The 16,140-nt window shown below is 51.9% G+C and overlaps 1 protein-coding gene across 1 annotated transcript in view; it reads right to left on the bottom strand.

Annotated features, from left to right (window-relative positions):
• ZNF469 (zinc finger protein 469) overlaps nt 1-16,140 on the bottom strand; it is a 283,346-nt gene that overhangs the window by 224,050 nt on the left and 43,156 nt on the right. Inside the window, exon 2 of the mRNA XM_068528062.1 lies at nt 8,183-8,232. The gene's annotated coding sequence lies outside the window, so the exon portion shown is untranslated. The remainder of the gene's footprint in view (nt 1-8,182; nt 8,233-16,140) is intronic.

Below are 16,140 nucleotides of genomic sequence, written 5' to 3' on the forward strand. Positions count from 1 at the left end.
CTGAGCACTTCAAAGATGCTTCCCCATTGTTTTCTGGCTTGCATGGTTTCTGGCAAGAAGTCTGCTGTCCCTCACGGCTCTGTTCCTCTGTCCACAATGTGTCATTTTTATCTGGTTGCCTCTAAGATCTCTTTTTATTACTGGTTTTCAGCAATTTGTTTACAATGTGCCTTGATGTGGCTTTCTCAGTGTTTACTCAAAACAGGCTTTATTTGGCTCCTTGCATCTGAGGGTTTCTAGTTTCCATCAAATTCAGAAAGCTTTTGGCCACTATTTCCTCAAAACAGGTTTTGTCCCTGCCTCTTTCTCTTTCTAGAACTCCAATTACACACAGGCTAGATGACTGGATATTATCCCACGGGCCACCACAGTTCTATTATTTTGTTTTTTAAGTCTTTTTTCTCTCTGCTCTAATTTGAATAGTTTCTATGGCTTCAAACTTGCTGATCTTTAAATCCACAGTGTTTACTCTGCTGTGAATTATATCCAGCATATTTTTCATTTTGGATATTAAATTTTCAACTCAAAGTTCCATTGTGACTTTTTTATATCTTTCATTTTGCTTCTTATTGTTTATTGCTCTTCCCTCTTGAATGTATGGAACATATTTTTAGTAGCTGTTTTAACATCCTTGTCTGCGAATTCCATCATCTCTGCCACATCTGGGTATTTTTCTACTGACTGATTCTTCCCCCTGGTTTTGGGTCTGAATTTTCTGTTTTTGCATGCCTGGTTAATTTTGATTGAATGCCAGACACTGTGAATGTTCACTGTTGCTTTCTGGTTTTTGTGGTGCTCCTTTAAATGGTCTTGGATTTTATTCTGGTGTGCAGTTCTGAGTTATTTGGAATTAGTTAGACTCTTCCAAAGCCTTTTTATCAAGTGTCATTAGGGTGGGTCCAGAACAGACTTAGGCTAAAACTAACTTACCGTCATTATTCAGAAAATACTCATGAGGATTCTACTAAAGCCCAGTGTATTCTAAGGTCTTTCCATCCTGACTGGTGTAAACAGAGACTATCCTAAGCCCTGTGTGAGCTCCAAGGATTGTTCTGCCTGCTCCTTTGGGCAGCTCTTTCCCCAGCCATCTGTCCTTCCCTCACATACATGCACACATCAGCCACGACCTGGTGGGGCCTCTCTGCAGCTCTCTCTGCCCCAGCACTCTGCCCTCCAAGTCTTGCTAATTTGGCTTCCCTGAACTCCAAGCTCTCTCTCCTCCACTCAGTGAGGACCACCTCTATTTCACTTCCCTTCCCTACAGTGAGCTGGTGCAGTCATGGGCCCTTGTTTGTCCCTTTCACTGTCTATTGTCCAGTGTGTGAGAGCTGTGCTTGGTACATTCCCTCCAGCTTTCTGGTCATTTACAGCAGGAAGGTAATTCCCATGCCTGTTACCCCACACTGGCCAGAATCAGAGGTCCAAAACCAAAAGTCAGTAACATTTTCAGAAGAGGTTTTTGGTCTAATGTAGAGCTGATTTTTCCCCCCACATTTTAAATAGAACCCCTAAGATCCATTCTTTTCTACTGTTATTATCATTTCAAGAAATAACAAAAAGAATACCATCTCCGGATAAAGGGTATTTCTCCCCAAAGTAGGACAGTTGTGGGTCTTTCACCAGTTTATAAACTCTCTGCAATTTCCTTATTTAACCACAGACTTGAATGTTTTTTCCTAGGCTGACACTGAAGACAATATTGATCAGAGATGATGGAGATGCCATGCTTGGAATAGGAGTTAGGAATGTGGTTTATTATTATTAGGTGTGTGTATGTGAAGCAGAAACTGTGAGCATGACCTTCGCATGTGTCTTCCTGGCAGAATCAAGGGCAGACGTTGTGCTTCGGAAGCCAAAGTGACACGGGGACAGCTACTTGTCACCAAGACCCAGGGCAGCGATCTCTAAAGTGGGCTCCACACACCTCTAGGTGCCCCCAGGCCAGCACTTCATATCAATACCGTATTGCATTCTCAAAGGGATCCTGGAGCAGGTGGCAGGTGGCCCACGGCCATGAGACGTGGAGCTAGGGTGAACCTGGGTCTGCCAAGCGTCAGGTCAAGGTGGTTCCCAAATACCAGCTGTTCAAGTACCTCCCTCAAACGTCTGCCAAATCTCCGCAATACCTACCTGTTATTCACTTAACATGTTTCTTTAACATCACTTCTAACAATATCTAAATTTATTTTCAAAAGAAATTTACGTCACTGCCACCAATGAGAAATCAGTATCATTTGCTTTTTAAAGAAAACCCTCAGGGACCCATGAGAATAATACACTATGATTAACTTCTAGCCAGATGCTCCTGCTTTCCTGGGACTTTCTCATTCTTCATTAAAAAGAGAGACTGGCAACTTCCGGAGAGGTATTAGAGTCATATTAATACCTCACTGAGACTTTCTCTTACATATAATTGGGAATTTTGAAAAAGATTCTGCAGCGCCCAGTTAAATTTGGCTGAAAGAACACACGCCATTTTTCTCTGCCCTTTAACAAGAACAGAACTAGAGCAGAGGCAGAGACGGCACATGCCCACCAGGAGCAGTGGGGGTCAGAGGTGGACACTGTCAGATGGAAGATGTAAAGCAAGTGGAGAGAAGGCTGCCGGGGGGGGGGTCCCAGTGATGGAGAGCACGAAGTGAAGACCCCAGGAGTCCCCGAGGGTGGGAGTGTGGGCTAAGATGGGGAGCAAGAGCCCTGGTTGGACCCCCGTGCCCTTTCCTCTCCACCCCCAATCGGCTGAGACCATCCTTCTCCCACCCTGGCAATGGCAGGGGTTGTTCTTGAATTGGGGAACCCAGGCACAAGTCAAGATGATGGCTGGCTGCCTCAATCCATCAATCAACCACCAGGCTGCAGGCTGCCTGCCATGCCCAAGACCTGCACCCCCTCCTCCCACTCACTGGCGAGCAGCCTCTTCCCCGGCGGCTGGAAACCAGAGGACCCCCTCCAGAGAAATGGTCATCTGGGGAGCTGTGAGCACAGATACTGACTTTGGGAATCCTCCTGTGAAACAACTGGCTCCTGGGTCACTGCCCTCCTGGGAGGCCCTCGCCAAGCCTGGCTTAATTCAGAGTAATGTGCCGTCCTGCTCACACCCACTCTGAGAATGGAGGTCAGCTGTGGACCCCGGACACTGAGTGGAGACCCTCACAACAAAGACAGAGATCAAACCCAAAAGCTGGGAAAAAAGAAGGAGGCAGAAAGAAAAAAGAACTCTCAGGAAACAGAAAATGCAGGGAGGAGAAGAAAGCTCCAGAGAAGGCACAGTTAACAACTGTCAGGAAGGGAAAGATGGTGTATCGATGAAAGAAGAACAGGGTGCCATAAGAAAGGAAGAATGATTCAAATAATAAGAAAAAAATCTTGGAAATTTAAAGTATATTCGTAAAACAAAACCAAAAATATCATGGAAAAGTAGGAAGAAATAGTTTGAGGAAATTTCCCAGAAAGTTGAACAGCTAAAGAGAAAGAGATAGATTGAGAGATTAAAAATAGGGAGAAGAGGTACGAGAATAAAAGGACCAACCCAAAAGGCCCAGAACCTGACCAGTAGATGTTACGGAACACACAAGACGGAGGCAAAATAGTACTATTTTAAATTAAAGGTACAGTAAAAGAAAATTTCCCAGAAGTGAGGGGCAGGAATCTTCATAATGAAAGACACTGCCAAGCTCCCAGGCAGCTCCTAGAAGAGACCCACACTGCAGCCTCAACACCATGAGATTTCAGAAGGGAGGGGGCCCAGAAGTTTCCAGACCCACGAAATACGTCACAGAGGATCGGGAATCAGGTGGCATCTGTTTTTCAGTGGCAACCCCAATACCCTTTAACATTTGGAGGGAAATTATTTCAAGCCCAGTATTCTGTAGTCAGACAAGTTATCGAGCGTAAGGGCAGAATAAGGACATTTCCAGACACACAAGTTCTTAAAAACTTACCCACCGCGCACTGTTTCCCAAGAAGCTAGGAAGGGAAGGCAAACACCAAGATAAGACAAGATGTGAGACGCGGAGAAACGGTGCTCCCAGCTGTGGCCGAGGGTGGACAGAAGCGTGGGAGGAAACCCCCTCAAACAGTGGAACCGTCACCTATCCGCAGGGCTTACCACGTGGAGAGAATCTTAGGGTTGAGATAGATGGCTTGGAGAAGAAACAGGGGACCAGACGCAGAAAACTAAGCTTGTAGGAGAGAAGCGTCTATTAACCCCAGAGAAAACAAAAGGTTGTTGCAGAAAAGAAATGTGACTCTAGCACGTCGTGCAGCCTGATGGGAACGTGACTGACACTGTCCATGACGCTTCACACGCTAAATACTGCTTTAACCGAGGGGCACCATTTAGCTCCATGAGGATGGGGAGGCGGAAGAGGCTGCAGGGGGCGCAGGGTGGGGAGTTGTGCAAGAGAGATAAAGGGTGTTTAAAATGTGAAAGATCACGAAGTAGCAATAAAAGCAAAATACTTAGAGTTAGTGAAAAATAATCAGAAGAAACAACTAACAGAGAGAAGTGTGAGCCCGTCTGGGAAAGAGGGTTTGAGGTGGGAAGAGAGGCAGGGAATGGTCTTCAGTGGAAAATAACGTCCTGTTGGACTTTCAATACCATGTGGACGGAGAGCTTTGGGGGGCAATTACGTTGAAAAATAAAGAGGCAGGACAAGAATGGAAAGCGACTGAGTTTCACACGACGGCCATCACCTTCCCAAATCAAGTTTGCCTTGTCTGGCCTGCAAGGACCACCTAAGGGGTCTTGACTTTCCTCTCCGTGAACATCGTACGTGGTGAGCTGGCCGGTGGGCACTGTCGCCGGGCTTCCTCTGGTTTCTGGAGCAGACCTGGAGCCCACCAAGTGGAAAGTCCCTTCCCCCAAGGGTGACAAGGACCAGGAGAGCCACCGGCACCACCAAGCGGTCCCCCCCAGAGAAGAGTCTCAAATGACAAGTGGGGCAACGCAGTCTGTATGGGGAGGGGCCGTCCCGAACACCGTGGGGTGCTGAGCAGCACCCCTCCTCCCACGAGACGCCAGGAGCGCCCCCCTCAGCTGCAACGTCAGAGTTGTCTCCAGACACTGCCACGTATCCCCTCGGGACAGAGCCGCCAGATTCAGCAAATAAAAATATAGGACGCCCAGTCCAATTTGTATTTCAGATAAGCAATGAATAATTTCTAGTATAAGTATGTCCCAAGCAATATTGGGGATATACTCATACTGTTTAAAAACCCTATTTGCTCGTCTAAAATTCCAGAATTCATATTTAGCCAGGCATTCTGTATTTTACCTGACACCCCTACCTGGTGGGCAAATGTGCCCCTGGTTAAGAAGCTCACCTCTGGAACAAGTCTTTCAACTCTTCTCATGGCACATCTCCATTTGTAAATAACTTTGTCCGCTTGTTTATAAAGCGTACACACGTGCTATCTGATCACTATATTGGCCATACTGCTCAACACATATACACAGCGAAATTTTAAAAGAATGGTATTCAAAAGTCCATAGAAGTTTTAATATTTTCTTCTCACACCCAAGGGTCCCCCTTATTCAGCCCATTTGAGAAGGCACGTGTGAACCCACCTGAGACTGGAGGAGCATGACCTCCAGGGGCCACCTGCTGACCCCCTGGGGGTTTCAGGATAACCGCTGCCCTGTGACACTGACCTTCACACTGGGATAGGACCACCGTTACCAGCCCTGATTCCTCATCATTCACGTGCCTGTCGATGCAGCAGGTGCTCACAGGGCCGCGTGTGCCGAGGGCTGTGTCCCAAGCTCCAGACCTGCAGACCCTCTGTGGAGTGGAGGGGTGACCTCCTGGATGTGGGACCAACCGTTAAGTACTAAATACATCCCGGCGGGGCCGTGTGCCATGGAGAGAAGTCAGGAGGGAACAGGGACAGAGGTGTTCGAGGAGGTGGCCTTGGGGCAGAGCCCGAGTGGAGGGCGGAGCCGGGCAGCCCGGAGGGGTCTGGGCAGAAGGTCCCGGGGCGGCAGCCAGGATGCCGGCCCCAGGCAGGAGAAGGACGGGTCTCTGAGGGGGCGCAGGACCTCTCTGACTGCTTTCTGGAGAACAGACTATAGGGTGGGGGAACGGGGAGACCCATGAGCAAGCCTCGGCCGTGGTCCAGGTGAGAGAGGAGGGCTTGGGCTGGCAGCAAGTGATGGAGGTGATGGCAAGCTTCTGCATCTCTCTTAATAAAGGCGCCACAGGACCTGCTGGGTGACTGCATGTGGGCGCGAGCGCGCGGTCCAGGATGACTCGAAGGTTCTCGGCCGAGAAGGTGGAAACGTGGCACTGCCTGTACAGCTCAGGAGAGCTCGTGGGAGGAGCCAGATGGGGCGGGGGCCGAGGCTGGGATGGGAGGACAGTGACGGTGAATGGTTTTCCAGAAAGGACGGCTCACCGTGTATGAGCCACCTTCCTGCACCACAGAAAATCAAACAGACGTGCTTGTGAAGGTGACCTGCAGGCTGGCAAGGCCAAAGATGGATTAACGTCGGTTGCCCTTGTCGCTGATCTCTTGTGGTCGTGGTGGGGAGTGAACAAGGACGGAAGGGATGTGCTGAGTCCACGGGCAGAGACAGAGCACAGGGCACTGGCGGCTGCTGTTCCTGGGAATCATAACGACGACCGCACGACGGGCGTGCGGCTGGCAAGCCCCTTCCCACAGTGACCTCGGCCTCCATCCTCACAACAGCCCCGAGCGGCATTATCACCCGCAGCGAACAGCGAAGGAAACGAGGCAAGAGCGGGGAAGGGACTTGCCCAAGGTCACCCAGCGAGCTGGCGGCTGAACTGAGACCGGGACTCGGGCCCCGGCTCCCAGCCGGTGCTCCCCGCACCCCACCCGAGACCATGGAAGCCCATGGGAAGATGCTCAAAGCACCAGTCCTGAGGGGAACACAAACCAAAACCCCGGCGAGGGGCCACTGCACACCCACCAGGACGGCCAGGCTCACGGACACTGACAACCAGGACACGGGAACTCCTGGGCGTGGCAGCGGGCGTGCCTTGGGGTGCAGCCACTTTGCAATGCGTTCTGGTGGTTTCTCATGTTACATCTATCTCAGCGTACAACCCAGAAATCCCGACGAATACGCACAGAGCGCCGACTGGACGCTGGGGAGAGACAGGCAGAGACGCCAGCCCGCGTGCAAGGGCTCCTGAGCGCGCTAAGCGCGGCCCCGAGAACCAGAATCGCCCAGACGTCTTGGATGCATGCGTCTGTATCACGGAAAACCAGCCAGCAGTCACGAGGAGCACAGGACTAACGCCTGTGACAAGGTGGCCGTCGGATGCCTTGCGACCAGTGAAAGAAGACAGACCCCAAGGGCAGGTCCGGTCATTCCGCTTCAGGGACGTTCCAGAAAAGGCAAAACTGATCTCCAGCGACAGAAATCAGATGGGGGTTGCCGGGGGCTGGCGACGGGAAGGGTCGGCTACAAAGGGGATTCTGGGGGGTGATGGGATGGTGACGGGAGCATTCTGTATGCTGACTGTGGTGGTGATGCAACTGGACGCATCTGTCCTCAGAACAGCACAGTGAGAGGGGTGGATTTTAGTGATGTCGATTATATCCCGATAAACCTGGCTTAAACAACAACACACGTCAGACCACGTCCATCTCCTGCCGCAGACGTGTCGGCATCTTTTCGTTACTCTTGGGATACGGCGCACGCTCCTCTCCTCAGCCTCTTCACCCGCCTCCCAGCCACCCCTCCCGCAGGTCTTCCCGGTCCTCAGGGACCCTGCACACTCTGTTCCCCGCCCCGCCCACACCCTTCCTTCTCCAGCTGCAGACCCTCATCCCACCACCTGCCGGAGGAGGCGCCTGTCTTGCGCTCAGGAGTCTTTCCCTCCATTGCGAGCGGCAATCACATTCCCGCTTAGCTGTCTGCCTGGCAGGTATCCGTCTCCCCACGAAGGACACACGCCATGCCTCTTTCTCAACACTGATGCCCGGCCCTTGTTACAGCTCGTCACACAGTAGGTGTTCAGTAAAAGTTACTGAATAAGAGAATGAATGAGCGAACAACTAAGTTCTGGAGACAAGAAACACACGAAGTGACTTCCCTACACCCCATTTCTTTGGCAAAAGAAAACTCTATCAAGAAGGACGCAGGGCAAGGTAACACAGCCACCCCTTGGGCCATCGCGGATCAGCGGCGGGGACAAGTGACGAGCCCTACCTGTCGCTGCGGCAGGTCTCCAGATTCACGGCTCAGAGCTTGCTGTCAGCCTGAAAAACAGAAGGGAAGAAAACAGTTAATAGCTTTGCTGAAGTCTAGGCTTTCCCAACTGCCTGGCTTTGCTCAGCCTAAAATCAGCAGAAAATTTCAGCCAAGTCTGGTGCCTGCTTCACCACCAGAGCTTCTGAGTTTCGGACCAATCATCAGTCTTCTGAAGTCGAGGTCCTATTAAGGCTTGGCTCAAACAACAGGGTCAGTAAGAGGCTTATAAAAAAGATTTGAAAGGCTCTCCGCGCACCAATTAGCTCTTACAAAACTGTACTTTGATGAGCACTGTGCAGATGAATCAGCTCCACGTGGCTCCCTTTCCCTGGAAACGCCCTCGGGCCTGAGAATTAAAGCTGGCGGTTGGGAGAGGTGAGGCCGGGGAGGGGAATCTTTGGGGCCCGACTGCTTCACAAGTTTTGCCAGATTCCTAGCGGAGGGAGGGGGTAAATAGTTGAGGACATCTGGCTGATATAAAAACACGGCTGGATTCATCCTTCCTCGAAGCAAATATTATTCTCATTAAAACATAATCAAATCATCTTTGGGGAAGAGCCGTCGTGGAGGAGGGCAGCACAGAGAAGCCCCTCTGGTTACATGCAGCCGCGCTCGGCGGCTGGGCTGGGGTAGGGAGGCCCAGGCACCGCCCCCCCCCCACGCCCCCCAGCCTGGTCCCAGCCCAGCATGGCTCCCTCCACCGGCTGGTGAGACTCTTGACCAGGGTCCTGGCTCCTCCCTTCCAGTTGGATCTCTGGGACAGGAAACTGCCTTCCCAATTCTCAACCAGGTCCGGAGCGGGAGGTCTCAACACGGAGACATCCCACAGCGAGAGGGCATGCTGTGCGTTGCTTGGTCAAATGCCAGCATCAAGGTTGTGTGAATTTGGTAGACGTGGTTACCACCTACAATCAGCCAGCTCCCAGTAAGGGAGATTACTCTTCGTAAGGTGGGTTGGCCCCATCCAACCAGTTGGAGCTCTTAGGAGCCAAAACTGAGGTTTCCCAGAGAAGAAAAAAATTCTGCCTCGTGACTATAACAGACACCCTGCCAGGGTTTCCAGCCTGTTGACCTGCCCTACAGATTTTGGACTTGTCAACCCCCAATCCTTAAAATAAAAATAAATTTCTCTCTCTCTGCAGATAGATAGGTTAGATAGATAATTGATAGATAGATGATAGATACCCTCTTGGTCCCGTGTCTCTGGAGAACCCTGGCTGATACACAGAGAAGACAAAGATCTGTCAGTCCCCCAAGGCTAGCCCTTGAAAACTCCTCACCCAGGTGGCAGTACAGACTGGTAGCTAAAAATGCTGACTCTTGGTTTATATGAAGTTCTGCAACAGGCAAAACTAATCAATGATGGAAAGATTAGGACATTGGCCGCCTCATCGGGGTGCAGGCAAGGACTGACTGGGGTGGGGACACTTTCTGGGGGGACGGGAAATTCCACGTGCTGATAAGGGAGGGGTTCACAGGTGTCTGCTTACGTTAAAACTCAGCGAATGGTACACCTAAGGTTTGTGCATTTCACTGCACGGAAAGTTTACTTAAAAACATCAATACTGAACTCTAGCTGGTGAAATGTGAGCCCAAGTGTTAAGGGGTGAAGCGTACTGGAGTCTGCAGTGGCTGTTTGAAATGCGCACAAAAATAAGATGGATCCACAGATGCAGAGAGGGATGGAGAGCTGCATCGACAGCTAATAAAGTGAATGCAGCTCGATGCTAATGGTGGGATCAGGTGGTGGGTTATGTGGGTGTTTGTGATAAAATCAGGTCGACTTCCCTGTGTGTGTGAATGGTGGGGCCAGCCTGTCTGCGGCGAGTCCTTAACTGTGCTGAACACCAGCTGCAGAACTGACCGGCGTCTTCACCTCTGCGCCTCTGTTCCCCCAACTAAAAACGCTGAGCGATGACAGCACCTGTTTTCAGGGCTGTGTGAAGCTTAAAAGGTGATGTGCTCAGAGCACGCGGCCAGCACCGGCACGACAGCAAACGCCCAGCATCCCCAGCCGTTCTCAGCAGCCGTTTCTGCTTGCAACGCTAGGAACCAAGAGGCTGAGATGTGACTTGCTAGACGGCCCGAAGTCCTGAACCTCGGACACTTCTGAACACCGGACTCCTGAGTGCGCACCGCGCTGAGACGGGGACAGGACAGGGAGTAACATCCTCATTCCATGACCTTCAACCGGCATCAGGGGACATCACGCTGGAGGCTCGTGGGGACCAGGATTAACAAGCTACGGTCACCTGAGGCAGCGTAAGCCAAGGGCCTGGGGAGCCCGGACCGGCAGGAGTGTGTGCTACCGTGACAGGCGGTGGGAAGCCTCCTGGGGGAGTTATGCAAGGTGGGTAGGACTTCAGCGGATGGACGTGGTCCCAGACTGGATAAAAGATGCCCGGTGATGCAAGGTTCTGGTTCTGTATTCCCTGTGGGTACAGAATATAAATACACTTGATTTTAAAATGTGGACCTCGTCAGAAGATTCTTCCACTGGTCCAGAACATTCCACAGTGAAATGACAGCACTGTTCCCAAAGACCCCCGTTCCAGGACCACAGCGTGTGACTCCGCTGGTCCTCCTACGCTTTTGCAGAGGAACATGTCAGCATCCTTCCGTGAGCGACTCTGCTCTGTGATCACTGTGCTTCACTAAAAGCTTCCCGAGGTGAAGTTTTCTGGCACGACATTCACTGAAAAATCTGAAGTTCCCAGTGGGTTTTGAATAAAATGCACCCCAAATGCAAAGGGCTCGTTTAACAATTAAATGCCACTGTGGGCCACTTTATTTACTAAGGACCCAGCAGCTCTGAGCCCGACGGATGAGGGTGGCAGTGAGCACAGGGGGAGGGACGACTGCCCGGCTGAACTTGCTTTTGCTTTTCAATTCCGCATCAGCCGCCATCACACCGGTTTTGCGGTCCAGTCGCTCCGCTTCTTAATTGTGAACTGCGCGAGCCTCAGCGTCTCTCGCGATGGGGACGATTTTCTGACGCAGTTCTCGCTTGCTGGGTAGCACTGGCAATTCCAAGCATACTTCTGCTCCAGGGACATCTCAGTTTGGCAAAATCTTGTTTTCAGCATGATGTGCGTTCCGCCAGAATTTGAATTTGTATTATCACTGCAAAAATAAATTACTGTACCTTCAACGTTGAACTTTTAAACTGGATCCGAGAAAGCCTCTGCACTGTTTCCTATGCGGCCCGCTGCCCTGTCGGCTGGCGGCGTGGGGCTCCTCGTGCCCCACAGGCCACTGGTGGGGGCGGCACAACAGCCACAAACCAGAGGCTGGCAGGGCAGCAGGCTCCACACGTTAAAAATAAATTCATTTTTTAAATCTTTAAATCCTAGCTAGATTCTCTTGCCACCCAAATCTCCGGCCTGATGTTTGCTGTCTTTGCTTCAAAGGGAGATTAGTGAATGTTAGAGACACGACTAGTTAGTGCCTGACCGAGTCTCCCTCCTGGTCACACCGCTGTCTGTGACCAGGGACAGAGAACGCCGGGCTTGCGTCTGTGACAACAAGAGAGCTTTTGCACAACGGGAGACATGAAACATCCCCTAGAATATGACAAATAATTTTAAATTATAGGAAGAATGTTAAGATAAATATTTAGAGGCTCTGAAGGAATGCAGCTCTGTTTCGAAGGAAAATGAAACACTGGAAAAACAGGCTCAACTGCTGTTTTCATTTCCAGAAGCTGCGTCGGACGCAAGAACCACGTGGGGGAGACGTTCTCCCCGCTCCCCGCACCCCAGACCGTGGCCCCACGGTCCTGATTCACCCTCTCCTTTCGCAGTCTCTCTCCGGCCCCCCTTCCAGGCGCTGGCGCTCTGCAGAGGGTGGAGGCCAGTAAACCGGCCTCTCGCCCAGAAGCTCCGAGAATAGTGGGGTGGACACCCACGCCCCTCACCCAACAGGCACCCCTGTGCCCATGTGGGGACGGCCCGCCCCTCCTTCCGCAAGTGTCCGCAGGGCGTGTCCGGAGAGGGTGAGTGCCCAGCCCAGCGTCACACTGGAAAGCGCCGCATCCTTCCCCCCGGCCCCAGCCCAGGCCATCCAGGGCAGCCCAAGGACCAGGCCTCCCAACAGGCAGGGCGGGGGAGCACAGCACCTGCAGAGGAGCGGGCACGGCCACGTGGACGCACCGCCAGGACCGGCTCCCAGGGCTGGGGCGGGAGGCAGCAGAGGGCTGCGCGTCTTAGCCCGAAGGAGGGAGGAGCCGGACGCCGCTGAGCGGCTGACAGAGGTGCTGGAAAAGTCCCTCCTGGCAGAGGGAGGGCGGGGTCCCAGCGAGCAGAGGTCCTGGGGTCCCCACTGGCCACCAGCACTCAGCAGTGGCCAGGATGGCCAGTCCCTGCCCTTGTGGGGACGTACAGTCACATACTAACGCTGCAGACACGGGGGCTGCGGGGGAAGAAGGCGTGAGCGGGCGAGACCTGCTCCATCTCTGGGTCGGGGGGCTCTGGTCGGGGAGGGCTGCCCACAGGGAGGATCTGGGCATTTCTTCAGTAGCCCCACTTCGGACCAAATCAGACTTTCCCGACAGCACCCACCCACCGAGGCACTGCCGATCCCCGAGAAGGTCTGCGTGGCGTGGTCACCGACAGCAGGTTTGGGGGACCTCGGGAGGGGGAGGCCTGAGAGATGGGCACTGCCCACCCTTGAGGGGACAGCACTGCCCTTGACGGGAATGCCAGAGGTTGTAGGGGACAAGTCTCGACCAGCCCATGAGCAGCAGCGGAGATGGCGGAGTCCCAGCAGGACACAATCTACGGATTTTGCCAGGATTTTGTACAGGAAGCGGAATGTGGGGCGAACAGGACGCCTGGAGTAAAGAAGCAGCCCAGAGGCACGACGTGAGTCGTGAAAAGATGAGCCAGCATCACACACCCAAGCTCGCAGGTGCTCCATCGATCCTGGGCTGGAAAACATGCTGGTAGAAAGAGTATCCAAATGCCAGGCCCTCTGGACGGACCACGGGTGGTGGTCTTTGCTTCATCCCCCAGCCCACGGCATAGCGGCACGAGTGTGGCCCTGAGCTGGAGGTGGCCGCGGACGACAGCTGTGTGCCGGCTGCCTGGTGCCCTGGCACTCTTCACGGGGGATTCAAGGAGCCGGAGGATCAGCCAGCCCCGCAGGGGAAGGAGAGCAACCCACAGCCACTCTGCGGGCAACGGGGGCCCAGCAGGAAAATCTGGGCGCAGCGGCCTCCCTGGAAAACATTGTCTGGGGCCATGTTTTCTCCGAGGCTTTGTTGCTTTGTTACCAAGGACGCTCTGTTCCAACTCCCTACCCCTCACCTAAGATCATCGCCCATCTCTGTGAAAAGTCAGAGTAATTCTTTCCATCCCCGCTGGCCAGGTCACGCTGGCATGCCAACGAGACAGGCTGGGAGGAGGGAAGCGTTACCCCCAAGCTCAGCAGTGGCCGCGCTGCCCCCTCCCTCCCAGCCTGTGCCTCTTCTGGGGTGAACGCCTGGCTCCTGCGTCCGCATCATCACCGACGCCCTGAGTGCCTGCTGGGTGCCAGACCATGTGCGAAGGCTCCTCGTGGGAACTGGTCACTGAACCTTCATGACAGCAGTATGACGCAGGCGTTAATCTTTATCCTGAGTTTAAGACTAAAATCTGACACTCTAAACCCTCACGAGTATGGTCATTTTGGTTTTCAACAAGGGTGCCAAGACCATTCAATAAGAAAAGGACAGGACTTCCCCGGTGGTGCAGTGGTTGAGAATCCGCCTGCCAGTGCAGGGGACACGGGTTTGATGACTGGTCCAGGAGGATCCCACATGCCGCGGAGCAACTAAGCCCGTGCGCCACAACTACTGAGCCTGCGCTCTAGAGCCCACGTGCCACAACTACCGAAGCCCGCGCGCCTGGAGCCCGTGCTCCGCCGCAAGAGAAGCCACCGCAATGAGAAGCCTGCGCCCCCTAACAAAGAGTAGCCCCTGCTCGCCGCAACTAGAGAAAGCCCAGGCACAGCAACGAAGACCCAATGCAGCCAAAAATAAATAAACAAATAAATTTATAAAAAATAAGAAAAGGACAATCTTTTCAACAAATGGTGCTGACAACTGGACACCCACATGCAAAAGAATGAAGCTGGACCCCTACAAAACAGCATATGCAAAAATTAACTCTAAAAGGCTCAAAGACCTAAATGTAAGAGCTAAAGCTGTAAGTTGTAGAAGAAAGTAAAGGTGTGAAGCTTCGTGACCTTGGATTAGACAATGGTTTCTTGGATGTGACACCAAAAGCACAGCAATAAAATAAAAAAATAGGTAACCTGTACTTAACCAAAATTAAAAATTCTGTGACGGGAAAGGACATCATCAAGAAAGAGAAAAGACACAGAATGAGAGAAAATACTTGTAAGTCACATACCTGATAAAGGACTTGTATCTAAAATAAAGAACTCCTAAAATTCAACGATAAAAAGACAAACAACATATACAAATGGGCAATAAGCATGTGAAGAAGATGCCCACCATCATTAGCTGTCAGGGAAATGCCGTGAGATACCACATCACATTCACTATAATGGCTCTAATCAAAAAGACAGAGGGCTTCCCTGGTGGCGTGGTGGTTCAGAATCCGCCTGCTTGGGCTTCCCTGGTGGCGCAGTGGTTGAGAATCTGCCTGCCAATGCAGGGGACACGGGTTCGAGCCCTGGTCTGGGAGGATCCCACGTGCCGCGGAGCAGCTGGGCCCGTGGGCCACAATCGCTGAGCCTGCGCGTCTGGAGCCTGTGCTCCGCAACAAGAGAGGCCGCGACAGTGAGAGGCCCGCGCACCGCGATGAAGAGTGGCCCCCGCTTGCCGCAACTAGAGAAAGCCCTCGCACAGAAACGAAGACCCAACACAGCCAAAAATAAATAAATAAATAAATTAATTAATTAATTAAAACAAACAAAAAAACAAGTTCCATAAAAAGAATCCACCTGCTTGCCTGCCAATGCAGGGGACATGGGTTCGAGCCCTGGTCTGGGAAGATCCCACGTGCCACGGAGCAGCTGGGCCCGTGGGCCACAATTACTGAGCCTGCGCGTCTGGAGCCTGTGCTCCGCAACAAGAGAGGCCGCGATAGTGAGAGGCCCGCGCACCGCAACGAAGAGTGGCCCCCGCTCGCAGCAACTAGAGAAAGCCTGCGTGCAGCAATGAAGACCCAATGCAGCCAAAGATAAATACATATATTTTTTAAATGCTTTAAAAAAAAAAAGACAGAGAAGCAGAGTGTTGATGAGGATGGGGGGAAACTGGACCCCTCAAGCACTGCTTGCGGGGATGTAACAAGGTGCAGCTGCCATGTCTGGGAGCCCCTCAAAAGGTTAGACATGGAGCTACCATACGACCCAGCAATTCCACTCCTGGGCATATACACAAGAGAAGTGAAAACACGACCACACCAAAAATATGTGTTTATAGCAGCATTATTCTTAATAGGCGAATAACAGAAACAATCAAAATGACCACCAAATTAATGGATAAGCAAAATGTGGCCAATCCGTACACTGGAATATCATTCAGCCATACAAAGGAATGAAGCTCTGACACAGGCTAAACATGGTGAACCTTGAAAACATCATGCTAAGTGAACGATGCCAGATACAAAAGACCACATATTATATGATTCCATTTATGTGAAATGTCCAAAGTAGGCAAGTGTAGATTCATGGTTGCTAGGGGCAGGGAGAGAGAGAAATGGGGGGAGACTGCTAATGGGGACAAGGTTTCCTTTTGGGGTGACCAAATAGTTCTGAAACTGATCGTGGTGATGGCTGCACAATTCTGTAAACATACTAAAAACTGTTTAATTGGACACTTTAAATAGGTGAGTTGTACAGTACATGAATTACTTCTCAATAAAGCTATGTTAAGAACAACTGAGGCCCAGGGCAGTAATCAACGG

Source organism: Eschrichtius robustus, chromosome 19, assembly GCF_028021215.1.
Source record: "Eschrichtius robustus isolate mEscRob2 chromosome 19, mEscRob2.pri, whole genome shotgun sequence".
Lineage (NCBI taxonomy): Eukaryota > Metazoa > Chordata > Mammalia > Artiodactyla > Eschrichtiidae > Eschrichtius > Eschrichtius robustus.